The sequence below is a fragment of the Dendrobates tinctorius genome, unplaced genomic scaffold, assembly GCF_039654945.1.
Source record: "Dendrobates tinctorius isolate UK_male_01 unplaced genomic scaffold, ASM3965494v1 ptg000107l, whole genome shotgun sequence".
Taxonomy (NCBI): Eukaryota; Metazoa; Chordata; class Amphibia; order Anura; family Dendrobatidae; genus Dendrobates; species Dendrobates tinctorius.
In genome coordinates, this window is record NW_027361775.1 from 26,091,066 (window position 1) to 26,114,980 (window position 23,915).

The following is a 23,915-nucleotide window of genomic DNA, read 5'->3' on the forward strand; positions in this document are numbered from 1 at the left end:
GGACACAGAGACCATGGGTGTATGCTGCTGCCACTAGGAGGCTGACACTATGCACAAAAAAAGGTTAGCTCCTCCTCCGCAGTGTACACCCCACCGACCGGCAGGGAATTCCTCAGTTTAGCTTAGTGTCAGTAGGAGGTGGACACGGGTCTTTCATTAGACCCATATCTACCTCGATGTGCGTCGTTCCTTTTCAGGTTTCGGAGGGATACAGTGTGAAGAGTCACAGCTGTACTCCCACAAAGAGACTGAGTACGGCGTGTACTGCCACCCCGTATCCTCATAGGTCTCTACGGCGGGACCAAGGGCTCAGCATGGATGCGTGCCAGCGATCCAGATGGTCCTCGCTCCCCGTCTCCCACCCACTCGGCCCACCAGAGCCTGTCGGTCTGGATGAGACGCGGACACTACAGAAGACAGACAGCGTGGGATATTGAGGTACCTTTATTGATTGCCAGACGGAGGGAAGTATGGGGGCCGAGTCACGTCCTCCTCATCCCTAGATGGGATTCTCGGCGGCTCCAATCTTATTCAAAGCGGCCACTGCGGCCGCCGCAATTACTCCTGGCCCTGGCGTCAGAAGGGGCCTTTCCCGGCGTTTTCCCCCCCGCCTTCAGTCCTGGGCCCAGCAGATGGCAACGGCGCTCTGCAGAGCGGTTGCCGCGGCAGCGCTGCGGGACCTCCGCGCCGCCCCGCACTGACAGGCGGCCGCCGCTATTAATTTAGGCCCCGGCTTCATTTCGGGCCTTCTTCTGCGTCACGGCCACGCCCCCCGCCCCTTTCTCCTAAGCGGGTTTCTCTCCCGCCCGTCCCAGGCCCTCCCACCGCCTCCTTCTTGCACCCCAGCCTATTCTTGGCCAGCGGGCGGTGCCTCCTTCAGCCAGGCAGTTAACGCCGCCCTTCTTCTTCCCCTGAAGCGCGCGTTCTCCCATTCCTCTCAGGCGGTCGCCATCTTCCCAGCCTCTCAGCCGGACGCAGTTCTGTCAGCCGGATATCGCTCTCTGGGCCCGTCAGCCGGATTTCGCTCTGACCTGCAGACAAGCCGGATAGCATTGTCTCTGGGGACACCGGACTGTGAGTAGCGCTGCATCTGCAGACTGACACCCTCCTCTGCCTTCTGTCCCCCAACCTTCCGGCACTACCTCAGTTATCACTATGTCTAACTCTAAATCTGATCGTGCCCGCTCTACGGCTCCCCCCTGCACTCTAGTCAAGTACTTTGCGTGCTCTTCTTGCAATCGCAAACTTCCCTCAGGTCAGTCCACTCCCCTCTGCCTGGACTGTAGCAATCCAATTCAGCCTGACGCCGCGCAGGAGCCATCTATGGCCCCATGTGAGAGTGAACCCCCCATTCCTGGCTGGGCTTCATCTCTTTCTCAATCAGTGGCAGACCTCACCAGGGTGTCTCAGTCCCTGGTAGCCGCTCTGGATAAGTTGCCCCTGGACACTTCTGCAGGGTCCAGCAGGTCTCAAGAGATTACGTCAGAGTCAGCCAGCGTTAGTAGCAAAAGACCCAGGCAGGATCTCCGGCCGGAATCCTCCCCTCGTCCCATCTCACCGCATAGTCCGTCTCAGCAGCCTCCTTCTCGGGCCTCCTCTCCCGAGTCAGGTGAAGCGTTCTCGGACAGGTCTTCTGAGGGGATTTTAGAGCTGGATTCGGACCAGGATGCGAACATGAAGGTTACGGTGCAGAACCTCATTGCAGCGATTCACCAGACCTTCGAGATTGCTGACCCCCCTGCGAAATCCTCAGATCAGAAGGTTTTGTTCAGACGGGCGGAAACACCCTCCAGGGTATTTCCTTTCCATTCCGAGTTTGGAAAGATTTTTACCAGGGAAAGACAAGATCCGACCAGACGCTTTCAAAGAGGAAAGCGTCTCGGCGTTCTGTACCCGTTTGCTAAAGAGCTCACGGACAACTGGGCTGCTTCTCCCTTGGTGGACCCACCCGTGTCCAGACTTTCTAATAACACGGTTCTCCCGCTTTCAGGCGTGGCGGCTCTAAAGGATTCTAATGATAGGATTATAGAATCCCTAGCTAAGTCCGCCTTCGAAGCGGCGTCAGCGGCAGTATGTCCAAGCTTTGCTTCGTCTTGGGCAGCAAAAGCCATAGCGACTTGGGCAGAGGATCTTCGTCAGGGCATCCTAGATAAAGCACAACCAGAGCGATTGGCCGATCTCGCCAATCAGATTTACCATGCGGGGGATTATCTGCTTTCTGCTTCTTTGGGTGCCGCATTGTGCGCCGTTCAGGCGGCAAGCAACGTTGTGGCAATCCGACGTACAATTTGGCTCAGGGCCTGGCAGGCGGACTTGTCTTCTAAGAAGTCTCTTACTAATCTGCCTTTTCAGGGAGTACGCCTCTTTGGATCCCAATTGGACCAGATTATTAAGGACGCCACCGGAGGCACGAGTTCCCTTCTCCCTCAGTCTAAGCCTCGCAGACCTCCACTAAGGCGTCAGTTTCGACCCTTTTGGGCTTTCCGCTGTTTCAATACGGCGGAGAACCCATCCAACCAACAAAGACCACAGACGCGCCAAGATAGAAAGTTTCCTTCAGACCCACTCCTTCCTGGCGATCCCACTCTTCCCAGGGCAGACCATCCAGATCCAGGTCTGGACGGTCTACATCTGCATGACTATCGTCAGACTCCCGAGGGTCCCTTCCGATTGGGAGGTCGACTTCTCTTCTTCAGGGACGTTTGGCTGGCCTCAGTAGAGGACGCTTGGGTCAGGGAGGTTGTATCGTCAGGATACAAGATAGAGTTTGTTTCTCTTCCACCGAATCGTTTCTTCGAATCCCGTCCTCCAAAGGATCCAGCCTTGATTCCGGGGTTCTTTACGGCCATCACCTCTCTCCTCAGTTCCGGGGTGATTGTGCCCGTTCCCGCCTCGGAGCGGTTCACAGGATTTTATTCAAACCTTTTTGTGGTGCCGAAAAAAGGCGGGGCGGTCCGACCCATCTTGGATCTCAAGCTTCTCAACAAGAGAGTACGCCTTCGCCACTTCCGGATGGAGTCGGTTCGTTCGGTAATCGCTTCCATGGAGGAGCAGGAATTCATGTGTTCAATAGACATCCAAGATGCCTATCTACATGTTCCCATATTCTCCGGACATCAGAAGTTCCTGCGGTTTGCGATTCGCCAGGAACATTACCAGTTCGTCGCGCTGCCCTTCGGTCTCGCCACCGCACCCAGAGTCTTCACGAGGATCATGGCTGCGCTGATGGCCTTGTTGAGGATCAGAGGTCTCGTTCTTTTTCCGTACCTCGACGATATTCTGATCAAAGCTTCCTCTTTTCAACAGGCTCGCCTAAGTTTGACGATCGTCCTAGACACCCTTTCCAATTTCGGGTGGATCGTCAACAGGAAAAAGTCTTGTCTGATTCCTTCTCAACGTCTTGTGTTTCTGGGCCTACTGTTCGACACGCGTCGGTCAAGGGTCTGTCTTCCACGAGAGGAGATTCTTTCCCTGCAGCAGGATGTACGATCGCTGCAGACCACACGATTTCCGTCCCTCCGAACAGCTATGAGGGTCCTGGGAAAGATGGTGGCAGCGATAGAGGCAGTTCCCTTTGCCCAATTTCACGCCAGACCTCTCCAGCACGCCATTCTGTCGAGGTGGAACAGGTCGGCTCTGTCGCTGGATCGCCCTGTACGTCTTTCATGCCGGGTCAAGCGGTCACTCAACTGGTGGTTGACGTCACCTCTTATCCACTTGGGTCGGTCTTTTTCTTCCCATTCACTGGCAGATTGTAACAACGGATGCCAGCCTCCTCGGCTGGGGTGCAGTGTTCCGCCATCACACTGTTCAGGGTCGTTGGTCGACTCAGGAATCAGCCCTGCCGATCAACGTCCTAGAGATACGAGCGATCCATCTGGCTCTCGTCCACTGGGAGAGGCTCCTCAGGGGCCTGCCAGTCCGGATTCAGACAGACAATGCCACAGCGGTGGCATATGTCAACCGCCAAGGAGGGACACGGAGTGTCTCAGCCCTGGCAGAAGTGTCCAAGATCCTTCAGTGGGCAGAGATTTCGGTACCGACAATCTCCGCGGTACACATTCCCGGCGTAGACAACTGGGCCGCCGACTTTCTCAGCCGCGAGGGTCTCGCGGCAGGAGAGTGGTCCCTACATCCGGAGGTCTTTCTTCAGCTCTGCAGTCGTTGGGGAACCCCGGACGTAGATCTGCTAGCTTCTCGCCTCAACAGGAAGGTCCCACAGTTTGTATCCAGAGCTCGAGATCCTCTCGCAGTGGGCGCCGACGCTCTGGCCATTCCTTGGTCACAGTTCGAGCTCCCCTATCTGTTTCCTCCCCTGCCTCTTCTTCCCAATCTGTTGAAGATCAAAGCAGAAGGAATTCCAGTCATTCTCATCGCCCCGAATTGGCCCAGAAGGTCTTGGTTCGCGGACATTGTCAACCTTCTCGCGGACGCCCCCTGGAAGCTTCCAGACAGGGCAGATCTGCTGTCTCAAGGTCCGATTTGCCACCCCAATTCTCGGCCGCTCAATTTAACGGCGTGGCTGTTGAGATCGAGGTTCTGAAACGGGCAGGATTCTCCGGTCGTGTAATTCATACCATGATCCGAGCCAGGAAGACATCATCTTCCAAAATTTACTACCGTACTTGGAATGCCTATTTCACTTGGTGTGAGGCCAATAACATCGCGCCTATGTGCTTTTCGCTCCCTTCCGTTCTGGCGTTTCTTCAGGCAGGGCTGGATGCGGGGCTTGCTTTCAGTTCCTTGAAGGGTCAAGTTTCGGCGCTGTCCATTTTATTTCAGAAGTCTTTGGCCTCCCGCCCTCAGGTCAAAACCTTTCTTCAGGGCGTGGCTCACACGGCTCCTCCGTATCAAGCGCCCATGGATCCATGGGATCTTAATCTGGTTCTTGAGGTTCTGCAAGGTTCTCCCTTTGAACCGCTCAGAGAAGTCTCCCTTTCCCTTCTCTCCTGGAAGGTAGCCTTTCTGGTGGCCATCACCTCCATCCGGCGCGTGTCGGAATTGGCGGCTCTTTCTTGCCACTCTCCTTTTCTGGTACTTCACCAGGACAAGGTAGTGCTGCGGCCTCCGCCCTCTTTTCTTCCGAAGGTGGTGTCCTCCTTTCACCTCAATGAGGATATTGTTCTGCTGTCCTTCTGTCCGAGTCCAACTCATCCTCGGGAGCGGTCCCTGAACAAGCTGGATCTGGTCAGGGCGATGAGAATCTATCTGTCTAGGACGTCTTCCTTGCGAAAGACACTCTCTTTTCATCATTCCAGATGGGGCGCGGAAAGGTCACCCGGCTTCCACAGCTACTATTGCTCGCTGGATCAGATCGGCAATTTTGGAGGCCTACCGGGTTAAGCATCGAGTGGCCCCTCCGGGGATCAGAGCGCACTCTACCCGGGCAGTGGGTGCTTCCTGGGCGGTACGTCACAGAGCCTCCGCGCTGCAGCTTTGCAAATCGGCAACCTGGTCTTCGGTTCACACGTTTGTGAAATTCTACAGGGTCCACACCTACGCTTCGGCGGACGCCAGCCTAGGTAGAAGGATAAGTGAAGAGTCTCCGCGAGCTCAACGATCACTGGGTTTTGGCCGTTGCAGCTGAAAAGAGGAAATCGGAAAACCAGGGGAAGAGTCTTGAGGAGATCATTTGCATATTCCCAGTGCCTTCTGGGATAAGTGAAGAGTCTCCGCGAGCTCAACGATCACTGGGTTTTGGCCGTTGCAGCTGAAAAGAGGAAATCGGAAATTTGGCTCATCTTTCATCGTTTTTAAGAAATCTCAAGATGGAAGAGGCCAGGAGCCATTTGGTGAGCTGCATTTCTTGCTGCATGTTCACAGATTTACCAGTGGAAAAGCCAAACTTCACATGCCACAAATGCAAGCTTGTGTCCCTGCTGGAGGAAAAGTTGCAAAATCTCGAAGAGAGGTTAGCTACATTGAAGATCATTAAGGAAGGTGAAGAGTTCTTGGACAGAGCAGAATTATCTCTTCATGTCACAGAAAGAGAAGAAATTCGAAGTGCACCTGAAGAAACAGAGGAATGGAGACATGTGACCCAGAGAAGCAGGAGCATCAGGAGGCAGTCAGCACCCATACTGCTCAGAAACCAGTACCAGGCTCTCACGCAGGAAAACGATGAAGAAATACATCAGGATAAGACTTTGCCAACAAACAGCAACCTTGTACACCCTCAGAGTCCTCCTGGATGGAGAAAGAAAAATGTTGTGAAGAAGAAACGGAGAGTGGTGGTCATGGGGGATTCCCTGCTGAGAGGAACAGAGGCCGCTATCTGCAGACCGGATATAACTTCAAGAGAAATGTGCTGTCTTCCAGGTGCAAAAATTAAAGATGTGTCTGACAGGATATCAGGACTCTTCAGACCTACAGATGACTACCCATTCCTGCTACTACATGTGGGGACAAATGACACCGCAAGAAACGACCTGGAAACCATCTGCAGAGACTTTGAAGACTTAGGCAAGAAAGTGAAAGAACTGGGAGCGCAGGTGGTCTTCTCTTCAATCCTCCCAGTGGATGGCCATGGAACCAGGAGGTGGAATAAGATTCGGCAGGTAAACAACTGGCTACGTCGATGGTGCCGTCAGCAACGATTTGGATTTCTGGATCACGGAGTGAACTATTTATACGATGGACTACTTGCTAGAGATGGGGTGCACCTTACGAAGACTGGAAAGCATGTATTTGGAAGTCGCCTTGCTACACTTGTAAGGAGAGCTTTAAACTAGAACAACATGGGAAGGGAAGCAAAAGACCAGAAAAAGCCATACACCCGACAAATGCTATTGAGAACTCTGCTATTAGAAGTGGAAAGGAAGAACAAAGACGAAAGAATCTAATTAATAAAAATATTGGAGAAAGAGAAACCAATCACAAACTAAAATGTTTCTATACTAATGCACAAAGCATGGGCAACAAACAAGGAGAATTGGAACTACTAACACAGGAAAAGAAATATGATGTCATTGGAATCACTGAAACTTGGTGTGACAATACACATGATTGGAATACAAGACTAGAAGGATACAACTTATTTGCAAGAAACAGACTTGATAAATGAGGAGGGGGTGTCGCATTCTATGTTCGAAACGCGTATATCTGCACAGAGATTGAAGCTTCAGAGACTGGGAGTTCTGTGGAAACTGTTTGGGTAAGAATACAAGGACAGAACAATGGAAAGGACACCATTGTAGGCATTTACTACAGGCCGCCTGTGCAAGCCGAAGATATGGATGAACTCTTTATGCATCAGATGGCCAAGTTCTCCAAAAAATATGACATAGTTGTCATGGGAGATTTCAACTATCCAGACATTTGTTGGGAATCTCTCTCAGGCAAAACTAACAGGTCAAGGAAATTCTTATCCTCTCTTGCTGACTACTTTATCTTCCAAAAGGTAAGGGAGAAAACAAGGGGAACTGCTACCTTGGATCTAATCCTTATAAACAGGGAGGAAATGGTTGAGGAGGTAAAAGTGGCTGGGACCCTAGGAGGTAGCGACCATGCTATTTTAGAATTTTGGATAACTAGAGGCGGAAGACCTGTGAAGACTCAGACGTCGAGGTTAGATTTCAGAAAGGCAGATTTTAAGGGATTCAGAAAGAGAATTGGAGGGATCCAATGGCTGGATATCCTTAAAGACAAAAATGTCCAGGAAGGATGGGAAATCTTGAAAAATGAAATTCTCAAAGCACAGTTGTTAAAAATTCCGAAAAGAGGGAAGAATAGGAAGCATTTAAGGAAACCAGGATGGATGAACACAGAACTTAAGCACATGCTAAAAAGGAAGAAAAAAATGTTTATAAAATGGAAAGAGGGAGGCATATCTAAAGAAGAATATAATGCTGTCTGCAGAACCTGCAGGGCACAAATCAGATTAGCTAAAGCTGAAAATGAACTGAGGCTTGCAAGAGATGTCAAAAGCAATAATAAAGGATTTTGGGGATATGTCAAAAGTAAAAGAAAAGTCAAAGATGCTATAGGATTTTTACAGGATGAAAATGATGAAATGGTAAGACAGGATGTTGAGAAGGCTGAACTTTTAAATTCCTATTTTGCATCTGTTTTCTCTCAGAAAGGAAATGCAACATCAACTGTTATTCACTGTCCTATTAAGGGAATAGAAGAATCCAGGATATCTATAAACAGAAAGATAGTGAGGAAACACTTAGCTAACCTAAATGAATTTAAGTCTCCAGGTCCAGATGAATTACACCCCAGAGTACTGAAGGAGATGGCAGAAGAAATTTTTGAACCCCTCTCCATAATCTTTGAAAATTCTTGGAGAACAGGAGAAGTGCCAGAAGACTGGAGAAGAGCAAATGTTGTTCCTATCTTCAAAAAGGGGAAGAAGGTGGACCCAGGCAACTATAGGCCGGTGAGTCTGACTTCTATACCAGGAAAGATCTTTGAACAAATTATTAAACAACATGTATGTCAATACCTGGATAAGAATGAAGTGATTAAACAGAGTCAGCATGGGTTTGTAACTAATAAGTCATGTCAGACTAACTTAATTTCCTTCTATGACGGTATCACTGATTGGGTGGATCAAGGAAATGCTGTAGATATAGTATATCTTGACTTCAGCAAAGCATTTGACAAAGTCTCTCATACAATCCTTATTGAAAAAATGACTAAGTATGGAATGGACAAGGCAACTGTTAGGTGGATTCATAACTGGCTTAGTGATCGGACCCAAAGAGTGGTCGTAAATGGCTGCACATCCAGTTGGAAGAATGTCTCAAGTGGGGTACCACAGGGCTCTGTCCTGGGCCCTGTATTGTTCAACATCTTTATCAACGATTTAGATGAAGGAATTGAGGGTAAACTGATTAAATTTGCTGATGACACAAAGCTAGGAGGGATAGCTAATACTAGAGAAGAGAGAGAGAGGATTCAAAAAGATATAAATAAACTGGAGAAGTGGGCAGCAACTAACAGAATGGTTTTTAACAGGGAGAAATGCAAAGTACTACCTCTGGGCAATAAAAATGAAAAAAGCATATATAGAATGGGAGGAATAGGGCTAAGTGACAGCACATGTGAAAAAGACTTGGGTATACTAATAGATCACAGACTGAATATGAGTCAACAGTGTGATGCAGCAGCAAAAAAGGCAAATGCAATTCTAGGATGTATTAACGGAAGCATACAGTCTAGATCACGTGAAGTCATTATTTCCCTCTACTCCTCTTTGGTCAGACCTCATCTGGAATATTGTGTCCAGTTTTGGGCACCACATTTTAAAAAAGACATCAACAAACTGGAGCAAGTTCAGAAAAGAGCGACCAGAATGGTGACCGGTCTGCAAACCCTGTCTTATGAGGAAAGGTTGCAGGATTTGGGAATGTTTAGTTTGCAAAAGAGAAGACTGAGAGGAGACTTAATAGCTGTCTACAAATATCTAAAGGGCTGTCACATTGTAGAAGGATCAACTTTATTCTCATTTGCACAAGGAAAGACTAGAAGCAATGGGATGAAACTGAATGGGAGGAGACACAGATTAGATATTAGAAAAAACTTTTTGACAGTTAGAGTGATCAATGAGTGGAACAGGCTGCCACGAGAAGTGGTGAGTTCTCCTTCAATGGAAGTCTTCAAACAGAGGCTGGACAGACATCTGACTGGGATGATTTAGCGAATCCTGCTTTGAGCAGGGGGTTGGACCAGATGGCCCAGGAGGTCCCTTCCAACTCTACGATTCTGTGATTCTATGATTCTGCAGGCAGCGGTGGTGAGTCCACTGGCCTGATGGAAGTTTGTTTCCCACCCCAGGGACTGCTTTGGGACGTCCCATGGTCTCTGTGTCCCCCAATAAGGCGAACGAGAAAACAGGATTTTTGGGTTGCTTACCGTAAAATCTGTTTCTCGGAGCCTTCATTGGGGGACACAGCACCCTCCCATGTTCTACAACTCCTGTTCTTACTTTGGTTGATTTGGTTACAGTTGAGTTGTTTGTTCTGTTTTCAGTCTATTCTGTTACTTCTCCTACTGCTTTCTCACTAACTGAGGAATTCCCTGCCGGTCGGTGGGGTGTACACTGCGGAGGAGGAGCTAACCTTTTTTTGTGCATAGTGTCAGCCTCCTAGTGGCAGCAGCATACACCCATGGTCTCTGTGTCCCCCAATGAAGGCTCCGAGAAACAAATTTTACGGTAAGCAACCCAAAAATCCTGTTATTGACACTAAGGGTACCCTTACACCTAGCGATGCACCAGCGATCCCGACCAGCGATATGACTCGGTCAGGATTGCTGGTGCATCGCTAGGTGGTCGCTAGTCAGCTGCCACACAGGCAGATCTCACCAGCGACATAGCTGAGGATGAGGATCGCTACTTACCTGTCAGACGCGGCGATCCTGCGTCCTCCCGCCCGGCTCCACGCGCTGCTCGTCGTCACAGCAGGAAGCGCCGCAGGAAGTGACCGACGAGGAATGGTCCAGGAGCTTCTCGCGCGATCTGCGATTACCAGCGGGGGGAGCCGGTCGGAGGTAAGTATCACATGCAGTGATATCGCTAGCAATATCGCTGCAACGTCACAAAATCAGTGACTTTACAGCGATATTGCTAGCGATATCGCAGTATGTTAAGACTAAACGTAAATTATTTTTCGCCCGACAATCTTATTTTGAGATGGGGAATCAGGCAAGCAAATTTTTGGCTTATCTAGTGCGGCAACATGACACCACTAACACAATCTTACAGATTTGCAGTTCCGATGGTACTTTGGCGTCTGCAACTGAGGAAATATTGAAATGCTTTTATGATTATTATAGCTCATTGTACAATTCTAAGTCTGATGTTGACAGTCCGGGGTGTCTAAACTACCTGTCAGGTATAGAGTTTCCCACACTAAGTCCTTCCCAGCGGACCTTTATGGACGCTGAGTTTACTCTGGAGGAGGTAGAGGATGCCATGAAGGATATGGCCTCTGGGAAGGCCCCTGGGCCGGATGGATTTCCTATAGAACTGTATAGGAAATATCAGGAGATATTGGTGCGTCTCTTGCTGAAGGTGTTTTGTGGGATTTGGGAGGGGGGATGCATGGCGGAATCCTTCTATGAGGCTAATATAATAGTTCTAAAAAAGGAGGGGAAGGACCCTTTAGATTGTGGATCTTATCAGCCTATATCATTAGTAAATGTGGATTAAAAGATCTTTACGAAGATTTTGGCCAACAGGTTGAACTCAGTCATATTAGACCTCATACAATCTGACCAAACTGGTTTTATGCCTGGTAAGAGCACCTCTATCAATAATAGACGAGTCCAGTCGGTGGTCCAAAATAGCTCTCTGGTGTCGGACAACGAATGGGCATTGGCATCGCTCGATGCGGCCAAGGCCTTTGACTCTCTTGAATTTCTCAGTGCATGTTTGTAGAGGTATGGATTCGGTGATAAATTTCAAAAATGGGTCAGTAAATTATACATGAAGCCTAAGGCCCGGGTCATCGTAAATAGTTCCATATCTGAGCCCTTTTCATTACATAGGGGAACTCGCCAGGGGTGCCCCCTTTCTCCGGCCCTTTTTGCTCTTGCAATCGAGGCACTGGCAATTCGTATTAGATCTTCCACTGGTATTGCTGGTATAGAAATAGCGGGTCGAATTGATACCATAGGCCTATATGCTGACGATATGGTGATATTTATGGATAAAGCGGGGGAAACCCTGACAAGAGTCATCAATACCATAAATAAATTCGGTAAATAATCTGGCCTATATGTAAATTGGGAGAAATCTGCTTTGATGCCCCTTTCCCATGCTCCAATGCCTTGACTTGAAACTCTCTCCTCACTGCCCATTGTAACCAGTTTCAAGTATTTAGGTGTCCGTATTTCTCAAGACAGTAAGTTTGATCTGCAACTTAATATACATCCACTATTGGAGATGGTTAAGGCCAAATTTGCGATCTGGGGTAAATTTCCACTGTCTGTGGCTGGGCGCATTAATTTAATTAAAATACTACTCCCCAAGCTTAGTTACTTTCTCCAACATAGTGCTGTAGTGGTGCCCAGATCCTTTTTCGCTAATCTGAATTCCCAGATCACATCTTTTATATGGGGGAAGACCAGGCCCAAACTTAAACTATCCACTTTGAAGAGCCCCAAGAAGGGAGGGGGGGGGGGCAGCGTTACCCGATTTCTTTCTTTATTATTTGGCCGGACAGGCCAAAGCCATAAATACATGGATGCCCGGTGGTCACCTTCCTAATCCTGAGGATCACCTGCTTTATGCCGCACAGGTTAGCTGCCCGCTGGGATTTTTGGAAATGAGGAAAATAAATGTCCCACGGTTGTTGCCCCTGCTTCGTCTGGCACGGTCATTGTGGGAGCAGATTAAAAGGGTGGTTGGATTTGAGGATATTATAGCTGAGATGCCTCTATGGAATAATGGTTACCTTCCAGCATTACTTGAAAACCTTTCTGCTGAGTTTTGGGCTCAGCATAATGTTTTCATGATTGGCGATTTATATGATCACGGAACTCTGATATCTTTTGAACAACTACAAGTTAACCGCAATGTCCCGAGATCCCAGTTCTTTCGCTATTTACAACTAAGGTCAGCTATTCAATCACATACAAGGTGTGTAGGTATAGATACTGCTATTTCGTCCCTACCCTTGATAGCGATCCTTAAATCCCAGGGCCTCCAGGGTCTCATCTCCTATCTATATACATATATGCTGTCAGTAGGGACAGGACCCACCATAGACTCCGTTAAGAAAAAATGGGAGAGGCTCATCCCCGATACACAAGGAGAGGAGTGGGAAGAAATCCTGGAGTCCTCGATTGGGGTATCTCCATCTGTTAATAACAAAATGTTACAATTATATATTATAAATCAATCATATTTGACTCCAACTCGACTCTTTAAGATGGGCCGATACCAATCATCGGAATGTTTGAGATGCCATTCAATAGATGCAAATTTTATCCATATGATCTGGTGGTGTCCTGTCGTTGCACAATATTGGAAGGAGGTGACATCATTATTAACGTCCTTGGAACAAATTCCAGTTTCCCTTGAACCGCTGGTCTGTCTGGGGTCTGGGATGAGGAGACATGGGGTCAATATGTTGGGATTTTTCTACGGGAGACGTTGTTTATGGCACGAAAGGTACTGGCATTGCGGTGGATGGGGAGGTTCATCTCCCTCTCTCGGGTCCTGGATCAATTTAGTGAACTCGATCGTCCCATATAAACGCACACTATACCAAAATAGAGGGTGCCCGGGTACATTTGAAAAGATTTGGGAATGGTGGAATTCTTCTCACCTCACTTTATAGAGTGGAGATGTCACATAATAAAAGATTAATTGCGTGGAAGTAGGCTGCGGAATAGTTTAGTTTAGGTTTATGTTTTTGTAGATGTAGGTACGGTCTAGAAGCTAGGCAGATCTCATCACTCAAGTAATAATACAAGACCATTGTGATTTGATTGACATTGTATTATGTTTTATTCTGTATACAACTAGTACGCACATTTTGCCTTGTATTTCAATGTCGTATGAACATATATATATTTTGTATTATGTCTAACATTATGTACCAGTATGTATATTGTACAACTGTTTATGACTTAATAAACGAATTAAAAAAAAAAAAAAACCGCTCACAGCTATTTTCATAGCCTTTACTGGTTATTAAAAAGGGGGGACTCCCCCCTAGTTTTAGTAATCAGCAAAGGCTAAGCAGACAGCTGCGGCGCATATTAATAGGCTGGGAAGTGCCATGGACTTTGGCCCTCTCTGACTAATAACACCAGCCCTCAATGCGCCAGAAATGGTGCATCCATTAGACGCGCCAATTCTTTTGCTTCAGTCTGCTCTTTCCACTTGCCCTGGTGCGTTGACGAGCGGGGTAATGGTTTTGTGGTTGATGTCAGCTGTGTAATCTCCGCTGATGGCAAGCCCAGGGGTTAGTAATGGAGAGGTGTCTATAAGACACCCCTATTTACTAACCCCATAGTCAAATGTAACATTCATCAAGAAAAAGTGCTTTAATTGTAAAAAAAAAAAAAAAAAACAGTTCCCCAACTCTACATCCAGATGCAGTGCTGACTGATGACATCAGTAATGTGACTGCTCTGCATGACGTCCGGAACACGTGCGAAGGGCGGTGATGTCAGTAAGCTTATCGCAGTTCATAGCCGAAGAAATGCAGCAACCTTACTGATGTCACCGCTCGCAGTGTGAGAAATTTAGTAGTGCATTAGGATGTAGCAGAGTTGGGGATCGTGGTATGGATTTACGGTGGACCCCTTTTGGATTATTTTTTTTTAAAGGTAATAGGTAAAAGAGGGTTGGGGAGTGTTTTGTACAATTAAAAGGTGTGGGTGTGTGTTACTTGATTACGGGGTTAGTAAAGGGGGGTTGTCTTATAGACGCCTCTACATTACTGACCCCTGGGCTTCATGTTAGTGGACATTACACAGTTGACATCAACCCCCAAATATTACCCCGCTTACCAACGCACAAGGGCAAACATGAAAGGGCAGGCAAAGAACCAGAATTGGCGCATCTAATTGATGATCCTTTTCTGGGGCTGCTGCGAGCTGCTATTTTTACTGTGAGGAGGGCTAAATAGCCATGGACTTTTCCAGCTTGAGAACACCAGCCCCCAGCTTTCTGCTTTAAATAGGAGGGTCCCCATGCTTTTTTTTTATTGCAGTGGGGCCCCTTTATTTTTGGTAATCAGCCAAGACAAACCAGACAGCTGAGGGCTGCAGCCCGCAGCTGTCTGTTTTACCTGCGCTTGTTATCAAAAATAGAGGCTACCCCACAGTTTTGTCTTTATTTTTTTTATTTATTTTTTTTGTTTTACATATTGTACCTGCCAATACTTGACATGGCTGTGGTGGGGCTGGAAGTAGCCACATTGGAAAAGCTTGTTGATTGACTGTGCTTCATCTTTTCAACAAGCTTTGTTCATGCTGCCAAACCTGACCGGTAACAGACTTCCTGAGAAGTCCTTTTTTGGGGTCCGTGCACGGGCACTAGATGTCTGGTACAGACCCCGAACTTTACTGCTCGGGTTTGCCCATCACTAATAAAGAAGAAGTAGAAAAAATGAAGAAGTATCTAAAGATTTTTCTTATAAAGCATTTATTATAGCTGACATGTTAGGCTTCACCCTTTTGCTGAGCTGTTGTGAGGACTTGGGTTTTGGGCGGAATAGATGAAAGAATAATGAATCATTCTTTTAAGTAAATGCACCTATGCAATGTTTTAAGGAACTAAACATCAGTGCCTTCCAAATGCTCCATCAGGGTTGTTGCCTCCAAAAAAGGGCTGGGATATTGTTGGTGATAGATGAGCTGGAGATAAAATGTCAGTAAATCATTTTCTTACGTAAATACCTCATTTACTGCTCAGGGAATATGGAGAGGCCACAAAGAGAGCAGCATGTTAGGCAAGGGAATAAGTCAGGTGTGGTAACTTCAGGGAGAAAGATTAATATATTCAACCGTGCTTTGCATTATATATTCAATATTCAATTGTTTGATTGTGGCTATTTTGTTACTATCAGTATTGAAAGCTAATCTTAGGTTTCCTATTGTGTTGTGCTGCAACCCAGGAACTCTTACAAATGCTTCAAGATCTGTTGGGTTTTCTGTTGATGATAGCAAGTCACATGCGGCTGCATCTTGTCCATTTTTTTTTTTTTTTTTTTTACAGCAAAATTTAAATGTATAAAATATTCCCAGAACAGCAAGGTGCACGCTTTTTTTGATTGCACGACGTGCCTTAGATACTATCGGTCATGTGCCTTTCACTTGTGGATCTTTCTCTTTTCCCCTTAGGCTCCCATACACCTATTGTTAACCAATTATCAACAAATATTAAAAAAAGAACGTTTAACACAGACTTTATTTAGTGACCAAAATTGAAAAACCCAGCACATTTGCTTGTTAGCATGGATTTTAGCCTCTGCCCCAGAAAAAAAGCAAACCATAGTTGACTTGATTGGTACCCCTGGGGGCTAGCAGACAGCAGATAGTATGGAGAGCGGGAGGATGTATTTCTCTTCGCTATAGCACTATGGCACTTTAAACAAGTTAGTCCCCTGAAGAGGTACTTGGATGAAACGCGTTGGGACTCTCCTTATAGGGAAAGTGCAGGGCATGTGCAATATAGGGCTAGTTGTGGACTGCCCTTGTAAGGGCAGGAGTCTGGGGATCAGTTTAATGGTTAGCATGTAAGGGAATTGACAGGGTATTGCCTTCCCGTCGCTACCTTCCTGTAGGTATACAGAGTATCCCTGATGACTCCTGACCGTCTGCATTAACTGGTGAGATTGTTCCTTTTTTGAAATCTCGTTATTTGGGGCTATGAACCCTTGGTCTGGTCTCAAACATTATACATGTGTACACATGTGCGATTGGTTATAGTACTGTGCTATTTTTCATGCTGTATCCATCATATAGGTTGTTGTCTGTTTTTTCAGCTACATTCTATATCCCTAATGCTATGCTTTTGGGTGTTTTCAAATATCCTCTGAGGATCACCCATTCATTTTGCATTTTAACAAATTTACTTGTGGGTGACATTATTTTTGGTATTGTTTTAATTGGTATATTAAAAGTTATATTTTATCTCATTTGCTGCTTTATATTTACAGCGACTGTCACCAGTTTTTGCTTCGTCGTCTTACAACAGCATGATGTAGGGGCAGAGACCCCAGTTCCAGCTCTTTGCTGCAGTTTTGGTAAACACACTGTTCTATCTGTTGTAGATCTACCAGTTCTCTGAAAGCTGAGTTCTGTAAAGCTCACCCACACCACTGATTGACAACTTTCTATGTACACCATGCATAGGCAGAAAGCTGCCAATCAGTGTTGGGGATAGGTTAGAGAGGGCTCATGACTACATGGAAGTAGGTTTACAAGTTGATTAGTGATAATTTCCTGCTGATAAAATAGTGATTTTATATAAACTACAACAAGCAGCTGTATAAGTGGCATATCACTGGAATCCGGGTATCTGTCTGTACATTATGCTGCTCACATGTTCTGTGGGAAAAAACTGTTGACAGATTCTCTTTAAGGGGTCAGACCACAGGCCTTTTCTGATGACATCACCAGTATTCTATCATCTGTATGTATTGCTCTTCATTTTTTTCCATTGGAGATTCAGTGTGTCTAGTTAATCTGTTACTGGTCCCAATTACCATCTACACTAATCCGGATTGTGTACTCCTTTAATGAGTGTTACGTTTTGTGAGACAGGTGAATAAGCAACGTGCGTGAGATTCCAAGGTTTCGCATGCTCTTGCTGTGTTTATTTGGTGCTGATGCTATAACACAAACATTTATACGTTGCAGTGTGTGGGATTGAGCTTTCCTGGCCGCCTCCTGGCATTCTGGACATAATTTGGAGAGGCAGGACAGGTGCTTGTACTTGGGAGCTGGTATACATTCAAGAAGAGAAATCCGACTAGATCTTCCTCACTCCAGTTACCAGCAATGTGTGGAACACGGTGTGCACATATCTTCCCGTATAGCATGTATCACATCAGCAGGGGACATTCATAGCTGCCTTTAGGCTATGTTTAAGTTTTACAGTACGCGCAAAGTCTGAGATTTCAGAAATCTCATGCACACACCTTTTTTGTTATTTTCCTGACTGCCGGAAAACTGCTGGGTTTTTGAAAACTGCAGCAAGTCACTTCTTTCAGCATTTTTTCAGTATATTTGCAGCAGGTTTTTTCACCCATAGGAAGCAATGGGTAAGTGCAAAAACGCAGGTGTCAGTTTTTGCTGCAAAAGCATAAGATATTAAGCAAAAGCTGCTTTTTGTAAGGTTAAAATTTGCACTTAAAAAAGCAGCAAACACGCGACTTGTGAACATAGCCTTACTGTCCTATAAAGCTCAGCAAATCTAGCTCCATTATTCTAGTGTGTATTGCAAGTCCAGTCGCTGGTTTAAAGACCCATACTGACAGCTTCAATGATGCCTATGAAGCAGCCAAATTTGGATCCATCAACCTGTGGCCAAGATTTGCATCTGTACCTGTAATATCCTGATCTGAAGCTGGTTTACGGGCGGAATCACACAGATTGTACGCACCTGACAAATCTGCATATCCTGCTCACACATTTTGATGTGTAATTTTGGCAGAAAAGCTGCAGATTCTACCCCCCAGCCACCCCTAGTAACACTGTGGCCAATCTGTGCAGAAGACATCTAAATTTTAAAGCGCCCATCCCAAAACAAAATCCTGATTCTTCAATTGTGGATACAAAGAAGCTATGAACAGATACGTTTGTATAGTTTCTAAGTCCTCATTCAGACTTATGTGCGTCAAGAATGTGTTTTTCATTGACTTTAATGGGTACATGTTCCTAGTAAGGAACTGTTCATCTCTTCTTCAATCCTCCCCATCCACCTCACCTCCGCCTCAAAACTGTTCCTTAACATACAATCCTCTGTCTCCAAACACAGACAGCCCCCTCATGCCCTCTCCTGCTCCCACCTGCTAACACTTTCTCTGCTCCTTCTCACTGCTGGTGATATCTCTCCAAATCCTGGTCCTCCTCACCACATTCCCACAGTCATTTCTACCTCCCATCCACGCTCTATCACAACCTTCCGTAACCTCTCCAACCTTATACCCATTCACCCAGCCCCCGCTTCCCCAGTCCCACTAACAGGAGCTCTGTGGAACGCTCGCTCTGTCTGCAACAAGCTTTCCTACATCCATGATCTTTTTGTTACTACCAAACTCTCCTTCCTCGCCATCACCGAAACCTGGCTCACCCCTTCTGACACAGCCTCTCCTGCTGCACTTTCGTATGGCGGCTTCCACCTTTCTCACACCCCCCGCCCCAGCAGCAAACATGGTGGAGGAGTTGGTTTTCTCCTGTCAGATACCTGCTCCTTCACCCCAATCCCACTGCCACCCTCTGTTACCCTCCCTTCCTTTGAGGTGCACTCTGTGCGCATCTACTCCCCCTCCAACCTCCAACTGGCTGTCATCTACCGCCCCCCAGGGCCAGCCACCACCTTCTTTGACCACTTCACCACCTGGTTACTTCATTTCCTTTCCGCGGACATCCCTACTATCATCATGGGCGACTTCAACATCCCCATTGACACTTCCCTCTCAGCTGCCACTAAACTTCTATCTCTCACTTCCTCCTTCGGCCTCACTCAATGGTCTTCTACAGCCACCCACAAAGATGGCCACACACTGGACCTCATCTTCACCCGCCTCTGCTCCCTATCTAACCTCTCTAACTCACCTCTTCCTCTCTCTGACCACAACCTGCTCACATTCTCTTCCCTCTTCACTCCATGTCTACAATCCCCACCCCACAAACTTTCACACCCTCGCAGGAATCCTAAACACCTTGACCTACACTCATTCTCCGAATCCCTCCTCCCTCTTACAGATATAAGTTCCTTACACAATGCGGATGACGCTGCCGCTCTATATAACACCACAATAGCTGTAGCTTTGGAATCCGCTGCCCCACTTACACATACCAAAACTCGCAAAATCAACAGACAGCCCTGGCACACCAGCCTGACCAAAGAGCTGAGGCGAGCTTCCAGGGCTGCTGAGCGCAGATGGAAAAGATCCCACTCCAACGAGCATTTCATCGCATTCAAACAGTCCCTCACTACTTTCAAGACCACACTCGCCACAGCTAAACAAACCTACTTCTCATCTCTCATATCCTCCCTGTCTCACAACCCTAAACAGTTATTCAACACCTTCAATTCTCTCCTCCGCCCCCCAGCACCTCCTCCCTCCCCACTCATCTCAGCTGAAGACTTTGCCTCATTTTTCAAGCAGAAAATTGATAACATCAGGGACAGTTTTGGTCAACAACCCCCAGAGCCCTTCCTCCCGACTTCCCAGCCCTCCACCTTCAAAACCAACTTCTCCACCATTACAGAAGATCGACTCTCCACTCTACTCTCAAGATCACATCTCACCACCTGTGCACTCGACCCGATCCCATCCCACTTCATCCCAAACCTCACCACAGTCTTCATCCCAACCCTAACCCATCTCTTCAACCTATCACTAACAACTGGTGTTTTCCCCTCAAGCTTTAAACATGCCTCCATCACACCTATCCTCAAAAAGCCCTCTCTTGACCCATCCTCTGCATCTAGCTATCGCCCTATATCACTTCTCCCATACGCCTCCAAGCTACTGGAACAACACGTCTACCTTGAACTGTCCTCCCATCTCTCTTCTTGCTCCCTCTTCGACCGCTTACAATCTGGCTTCCGGTCACACCACTCCACTGAAACTGCCCTTACTAAGGTCACCAATGACCTCTTAACTGCCAAGAGCAAGCGACACTACTCTGTCCTCCTCCTCCTGGACCTGTCGGCTGCCTTTGACACAGTGGACCATTCCCTATTATTACAGACCCTCTCATCCCTCGGCATCACAGACTTGGCCCTCTCCTGGATCTCATCATACCTAACAGACCGGACATTCAGCGTCTCCCACTCACACACCACCTCCTCACCTCACCCCCTATCTGTCGGAGTCCCACAAGGTTCAGTCCTAGGGCCCCTGCTGTTCTCTATTTACACCTTTGGCCTGGGACAGCTCATAGAATCTCATGGCTTTCAGTATCATCTTTATGCTGATGACACACAGATCTACATCTCTGGACCAGATATCACCTCCCTACTAACCAGAATCCCTCAATGTCTGTCCACTATTTCATCCTTCTTCTCCACTAGATATCTGAAACTCAACATGGACAAAACAGAATTCATCATCTTTCCCCCATCTCACGTGACCCCCCTTACGAACCTATCAATTACAGTAAATGACTGCCCACTCTCCCCAGTCCCACAAGCTCGCTGCCTCGGAGTAATCCTTGATGCTGATCTCTCCTTCAAACCACATATCCAAACCCTTTCTACTTCCTGCCGACTTCAACTCAAAAATATTTCACGCATCCGTTCATTCCTCACCCAAGAATCTGCAAAAACCCTAGTCCATGCCCTCATCATCTCTCGCCTTGACTACTGCAACCTCATGCTCTGCGGCCTCCCCTCAAACACTCTCGCACCCCTCCAATCTATTCTAAACTCTGCTGCCCGACTAATCCACCTGTCCCCCCGCTATTCCCCAGCTTCTCCCCTCTGTCAATCCCTTCACTGGCTCCCAATTGCCCAGAGACTCCATTACAAAACCCTAACCATGACATACAAAGCCATCCACAACTTGTCTCCTCCATACATCTGTGACCTCGTCTCCCGGTACTTTCCTGCACGCAACCTCCGATCCTCACAAGATCTCCTATCTCTACTCCCCTCTTATCTCCTCTTCCCACAATCGCATACAAGATTTCTCTCGCGCATCACCCCTACTCTGGAACTCTCTACCACAACATATCAGACTCTCACCTACCATCGAAACCTTCAAAAAGAGCCTGAAGACCCACCTCTTCCGACAAGCCTATAACCTGCAGTAACCACCGATCGACCAAACCGCTGCACGACCAGCTCTACCCTCGCCTACTGTATTATCACCCATCCCTTGAAGATTGTGAGCCCTCGCGGGCAGGGTCCTCTCTCCTCCTGTACCAGTTATGACTTGTATTGTTTAAGATTATTGTACTTGTTTTTATGTATACCCCCCTCACATGTAAAGCGCCATAAATAATAATAATAATGGGGCTGTTCACATGTCAATATTTTGCGAGTCGTCCGCAAACAAAAGCCTGTCCATTTTTAAGCAGCATACAACTCTATGAAAATAACGAACGGCACAGATGGCATATCGTGTGCTGTCCGTGACTAACATTGGAATTGATAGGACAAGCTTTGCAGCTTATTTTTTTTCATCAGTGAAAAATTAGTGATTAAAATACTGTTGGTAAAAACTGACACACTATTGAAACTCCGATCCAAAATGCTTATGAAGAACTGTCTGTGAAAAATCACAGATGTGTAATTGAAGCTCCAAACACCCTCTCCTGCCATGAAATTTTTCAACCTTTTTATCTATGGGAGCTCTTTCTTTGAGTATTTATATCTAATTTGACATTTGTTCTGTTAATAAAGAGCATTAAAAGCTAGTAACTCTTTAGAAGAACCCTTAAAGTTCTTTAAAGGGAATCCGTCAGTAGGTTTGTGCTCTGTAAAATGAGAGCAGCATGATGTAGAAGAAGAGAGCCAGGTTCCAGCAATGTCACATACTGGAGTGTGTTTTGCTGTTTCAATACAACAAGTGTTTTATCTGCAGGAGATTATCATTACAGGACAACTGCCCTCATGCCTCCTAGTTCAACCACTAATTAGCAGCTGCCAATAAACACTGCATTCAAAATTATTATGCACATTGGATTTGTCATTAAAGATGTAATTTTTTTGTATTTCAAGTGAGCTCAGGGTCTCTTTGAATCACTGTAATCAATCTCAAACACCTGTTATAATTTGTTTACCAGGTGAGTCCATTTCAATGAAAACTACTTAAAAAGGGAATTTGTCAGCAGGTTTTTTCAACTTCATCTGAGAGCAGCATGAGTTTGTGCAGATAAAGGCATAACGAGGAAGGTTTCTGGCTGACAAATTCATCAGATTAAGAGAGCAGCTGCTAAAATACCATTACAAAGCAGAAAACAGGTATTTGAAGCTGCTGGTACCTCTGGAATCCCATGAACCTCAAGGTGTAGGATCCTCCAGAAGCTTGCAGTTAGGCATAAACCTACTAATCAGCCACCCCTAAACAAAGCTCACGAGCAGAGACCATTGCAGTGGGCCCAAACATACATGAAGACGAATTTTGAAATAGTCTTGTTTACTGATGAGAGCCTTTCAACCCATATGGTCAGATGGATGGAGCAGTGGATGGTTGGTGAATGTCTACCATGCCTCGACAACACTGCAATGTCAGCAAAGAGGTGGCAGAGTCATGTTTTTGACTGGAAGCATGGGGAGAGAGCTGATAGGCCCTGAAGGTGTGAAAGTGACCTTGGCAGAGTACATTGTTTCTAACTGACCCCTTTCTTCCATGGTACAAAGAGAACTGTGCCATCCGTAGAAAAATAATTCCCGTGGAAGGGATATTTTTGGGGGCATGTATTGAGAGGCAAGACTACACTTGGGTACTGTTTTTGTCAGGACGGGAGATCTTACATGGGGCACGACGGGTTGTTAATCAGTACCCATGCTCCTATTCTCCTACCCGGAATCATCTGGATGGTTCTCATCGAACTATACTTGAAGTTTGTATTGACCACCTAATATTCTCTGAAGTGTTGTGTACCCCATATGGTTCTTGCATTTTGTCTGCACATTTATTCATCAGGCGTTTTCTTTTTTTAATCATTTACGTTTAAAAGTTAGGTTTTAACTAAATATCCTCTTTGCTGCTTAAAACAAAATCATCGTCATGCATGACAATGTACCATCTTGTGCTGCAAAGAATACCTACAGGCATAAAAGGAGATAATCTCATGGTGTGGCCACCATCCTCCCCTGACCTCAACCCTATAGAGAACCTTTGGAGTATCATCAAGCAAAAGATCTATGAGGGTGGGAGGCTATTCTGACATCCTGCAAGGAAATTCAGGCAGAAACCAGCCAAAAACTCCCAAGTTCAATAGGTGCAAGAATTGTGACGGTGATATCAAATAACGGGTCTTTGTTAACGTGTTAAGATGTTTTTGATTGGAATAACTTTTTATTTCAATAAATGTGACCTCGTAGTGCTTCAAGTTCAACTAGTGACCATTTTCACTATTATCATTGGGAGGTTTGTCATTTGCATCAACCATTTAGTAAAATCAGCGAAAAATCGCATCTCCATAATTTGTATCTCTGTGTATATACAGAGAAAGCTGCTAATCAGGCGTGTAGGCAGGGAAATACACAGCTCAACAGCTGTGCGCTGCTAGATCTGCAGTAGAGGGAACTGCTCTGACTACCACAT

General features: G+C 46.5%; 1 protein-coding gene across 1 annotated transcript in view; it reads left to right on the top strand.

The window, feature by feature from the left end:
* Positions 1 to 23,915, top strand: part of PSMD1 (proteasome 26S subunit, non-ATPase 1) — a 114,700-nt gene that overhangs the window by 47,572 nt on the left and 43,213 nt on the right. The window lies entirely within an intron of this gene.